At 45.2% G+C, this 4,686-nt stretch overlaps 1 long non-coding RNA gene across 1 annotated transcript; it reads right to left on the minus strand.

Annotated features, from left to right (window-relative positions):
* Positions 1-3,346: 3,346 nt before the first annotated feature.
* LOC120921732 lies at positions 3,347-4,350 on the minus strand. The gene is made up of 3 exons (XR_005744936.1): positions 4,310-4,350; positions 4,064-4,199; positions 3,347-3,386 (listed from the first exon to the last, which is right to left on the minus strand). It is a non-coding gene; the product is annotated as an uncharacterized LOC120921732 (long non-coding RNA).
* Positions 4,351-4,686: the final 336 nt, after the last annotated feature.

Consider the following 4,686-nt stretch of genomic DNA (forward strand, 5'->3'; position numbering starts at 1 on the left):
TCTTATTAAACCCCAAACACCCTCATGGATGCCAAACATTAATCCACAAACACACTTAGGACATGACCTATCAACCGGCCGCAAAGAGAGAGATATGTTCTGGGGAGAGGGGCCCCCACAGAGTCGCTGCGCGGTCACCACCCGTGACGCGCACCCGACACCTCCTCTCACGATGCACACACCGCTGCCGTGAATGAGGAGTTCCGTGTCAATTCAATACCCTCTGCAGAGCACTCCCCCTCAGGTTCTCCCTCTCTCCGAGACCAGATGGCACATTTACACAAACACAAAACCGGGCAGCAGATACTCAGGTACAGGTTCGATACAAATTAGACCCTGGGCAAGCAATTACCTGTCTCTGGTGACCGCCGGCAACCACATCAGACACAGAGATAGACCAACAACGGAGATGGGTCACGTACTGGTAAGGTACTGAAAGGTATGTCTTACCGTACTCTGGAAGTGATCAGTCTCCAGCTCATCCACATTGGTCCACCTTGGTGCCTTTGCGATCAGCTGTCCATTGCTTCACAACCCGGGGCCCCACGTTAGGGCGCCAGCTGATAGGGATTAGACTAATCGTCTGGTGAGTATCTGCCCCCATCCTGATTAGGCCTATATGATGTAGTGCATGCACGAGAAAAGGACCACACTGAGACTGTGCTCAGATTGGAGATACTCTCTTTATTGGTTCCGGATACATGGGGGGTTTTATAGGTGAGCGACTAATGCTGTAAGCAAATGTATCATTAGCATAACGTTATCTAGATACTCGTAGCTTCTGATTGGTTGTGTCCATGTAAGGTGAACTTCCTCCAGGATCTGAGCGTCATCAGATAGGGTGTAGTCCTGGGCGGAGGCGCCATCTTTTAGTTACATTCTTCACTCGATGGGAGGGGGTGCTACTAGCGGCCGTTTTGAGCAAGGAATATAAAAGCAGTTTATATACAGGAAAAATATAGACTTTATAGTATAGAAAAGATGCATAGAAAATGGGCATTTTACCTAATACATCACAGTATTATCACTGATCACTGTATTGGTGTCACTGGTGATGTCAGTTCCCAGCCGGTGTCATTAGTACAGTGACAGTGCATAGTATTATCACTGATCTCTGTATTGGTGTCACTGGTGATGTCAGTGTGAAACAATAATATAAATGTCATTTGTGTACAGCGTCACATGACTGAGCCATTACCAGGTAAAGGAGCGCAGTGTTAAATAGCAAACAATGGCCTGGGCTGGTCATGAAGGGAGGGGGGGTAAAACCTTCCCAAGGCTGAACTGGGTAAAGAATAAATAAGTCCAACATTTCCTCTTCCTGATCTGTGTCTTCTGTCCCATGTACTGGTATGAAGAAGTCTCCTGTTCTCTTTGTATTGCTTCCTTTGTGTGAAATCCCTGGTGATCCTGCCACTCCCTCTACTTTCCGGTTAAGAACTGACCACACTTGGCAGGAGAGCACAGCATGGTCAGTTTGCTGGCTGTGCTGAGCTTAGAAGTCAACCTGCTCTCCTCCTATCATCAGACTTGTGCTTACAACCTCCCACCTGCACAGCCATTCACTGGGAAGACCGGTGTGTTGCTGTTTCTCCTATCCCAACTCTTATGCAGCTGAGAACAGAGGGAATGTGATCACTTATAAAAAAGGGGAGAAAAGTACTTCTAATATATTTTATATCTATACACAAATGTTTTGCCTTTCATTTCTATTATAAACTGAATGGGTTGTATTAGAAGGTGAGGCTTCCATACACTTTCCCTTCTATCCCCCAATATCTGCTGTACTGATAAGTGTATGAGTATGATCTCAGGTATTAGTATGAAATCATGTCTGACAGAGCAAACTGAGGGCTCTACTTATAGGAAATTCATTCAGCTCTTACACATATTGCTAGAATGTAACACAGTGATTTCCTATGATTGTCAGCTCCATCTAGTGTCCATAAAACGCTATTTTTCATTAAATACCTCAATCAGTAAAAATAGCACAATAACGCTTTATGGCCACTAGATGGAGCCAAGGAAATCAGTGTATGAAATAAAATACATCCAATATTCATCATGGCCGCTCACATTCATTCAACTATTTTTATTTTATACCGACCTCTAAGTGTTTGTGAAATCTTCCACCCCAAAATGTACTCAGCCAATGAGAGGTCATGACTCCATTTTAATTTTTCTACTGCTATCAATGGCCAACACGGTACAACACTTCATCCATGTCTTTGGTGATCTCTGATCTCCTTATGAACTGTTTCTTACATGATGAAGATCAGCCATGGAGTATATCTGAGGTGTATATCAGGGTGTGCTTCTTCCCCACATGAGAGCTGTGATGCCCAGAAACATTCATATACAAGACATTTCCCGCACTCACTAATACAACTCGAGGGTTGTGTGGGATCCCTGATGTACAGGAAGACAGGACTTCAGTGAGGAACAATTCCCTCAATCAGGACAGGAATACGGCTTCTCCCCCGTGTGAGATCTCTGATGTCTGGAAAGATAGGACTTCTGTGTAAAACATTTCCCGCACTCAGGACAGGAGTACGGCTTTTCCCCTGTGTGCAATCTCTGATGTTTGTAAAGACTGGACTTCTGTGTAAAACATTTTCCGCACTCAGGACAGGAATACGGCTTCTCCCCTGTGTGAGATATCTGATGTGTGTAAAGATGGGACTTCTGTGTAAAACATTTCCCACACTCAGGACAGGAATACGGCTTCTCCCCCGTGTGAGATCTCTGATGTGTGTTAAGATTGGAGTTGTCTGAAAAACATTTCCCGCACTCACGGCAGGAAAACGGCTTCTGTCCTGTGTGAGATCTCTGATGTGTGTCAAGATTGGACTTCCGTGAAAAACATTTTTTGCACCCAGGACAGGAATACGGCTTCTCCCCCGTGTGAGATCTCTGATGTTTGTCAAGAATGGACTTCCATGAGAAACATTTTCCACACTCAGGACAGGAATACGGCTTCTCCCCCGTGTGAGATCTTATATGCATATTAAGAAGGGATTTAAAAGGGAAACACTTCCCGCACTCAGTACAGGAAAACCTCTTCTCTGTTGGAAGGACAGCACCATCCCTCACAGTCTGAGGTTCCTCATGATAAGAGGAATACGATGGTCCGGCACCGTCCTGCACAGTCTGAGGTTCCTCAGGGTAAGAGGAATACGATGGTCCGGCACCGTCCCGCACAGTCTGAGGTTCCTCAGGATAAGAGGAATACGATGGTCCATCTACACTGTGTGATGTCGGATGGACATTTGAGGTAGTCAGGTTTTCTCCTGGACTATACCGTGTGATGTCCTCATCTTCTACTTTACAGTCTGGAGACAAAGTGAGACAATCCTCTGAGGTTTTCCTCATCTCCCGTCCATCTACTAAAATAGAAATACAAGGATTATTACTAGACATGAGCTGATTGGTTCCCCTAAACCAGGACTCTGCCCACATGAGACAGCGTTGTCACTAGGGGAGAGAGCAGAAGTCAGGAGTATGTAATGTACAACATAGAGTATATAGTGTAAGGGTTAGGACTCATAATATTGGTATTCAGTAATCAGTGGTATATTAAATGTTTACATGAGACAAGTTGCAGAGATCCCACACCGCTGCCTCCCATCTCCTGAGACTGCACTCAGTGACTTGGGTCTGAGACTATACAGACATATCCCTCCACCCGGCACAGCCAGCAAATAACAGAACAAGTAACCCGGGAGAATTGTTCTGTACAAGATCCTGCCATACTCAGCATGGGTCAGAAGACCCAAATCACATACCTCAGGTGTCTAGGTCTAGTACCATCTATGGTGAAAATCAACATTTTGCTGCCAACTGAACCCCAGAATCTCCATAAATCCAGTCTAGAGACATAAATTGTGTCTGCAGCACATAGAAGGAAGATTATCCCGAGAGAAATACAGGAATACAGGACGGGGAACACAGCTCAGGAAAGTGACCAGGGGATTACAGGCTGATATCACCCAGTCCCCGCCCTACTCTGGACCAATCAGTGAGCAGTATGGGTGGAGGAATGGATTTAGTGTTAATGACCCACCTGTGCTGATCTCTATAGGAGTGCCGTCCTCTATAATTAGCCTTATTATTCCATCCTCCTCCATAGACTGCTGATCATCCCTCACATACCTCTCTTCTTCTTCTTTCACCTTAACTTTATCGATCCGATCTTTACCCTAAACCAAGAGAATGAGAGTGAATATTATCTGTAAAATATAAGATCACATAAAAAAAAATCACACATCATCTCTACAAGTCCACGTTCTAGATGCTCCGCCCCACCAACCTTGTAACAGTGGGGGATGGTGTGACCTTCCTGTGTGGAATCCCGGGAATACAGAGGACAGGGACATCTCTCTGGTGGGTTCCTGGTATTAGGTGGCTCCATCATATCCTTGTGTCCTTCTGAAAACTCCTCCATCACTCCATACTCCTCATCCTCCTCTTTATACTCTTCTTTCACATCAATATTATCATCCCCAAGGTTTCCACTCTGAATATATAATAAAAATGACATCAATGGTAACAATGCAGATAATGCACAGATCCTAATGATACTATCAGTGATCGTTCCTCATCTACCTGATGATGGTGGGGGATGGTGTGACCTTCCTGTGTGGAATCCCGGGAATACAGAGGACGGGGACATCTCTCTGGTGGGTT

This window comes from Rana temporaria (assembly GCF_905171775.1).
Source record: "Rana temporaria chromosome 4 unlocalized genomic scaffold, aRanTem1.1 chr4a, whole genome shotgun sequence".
Classification (NCBI taxonomy): domain Eukaryota; kingdom Metazoa; phylum Chordata; class Amphibia; order Anura; family Ranidae; genus Rana; species Rana temporaria.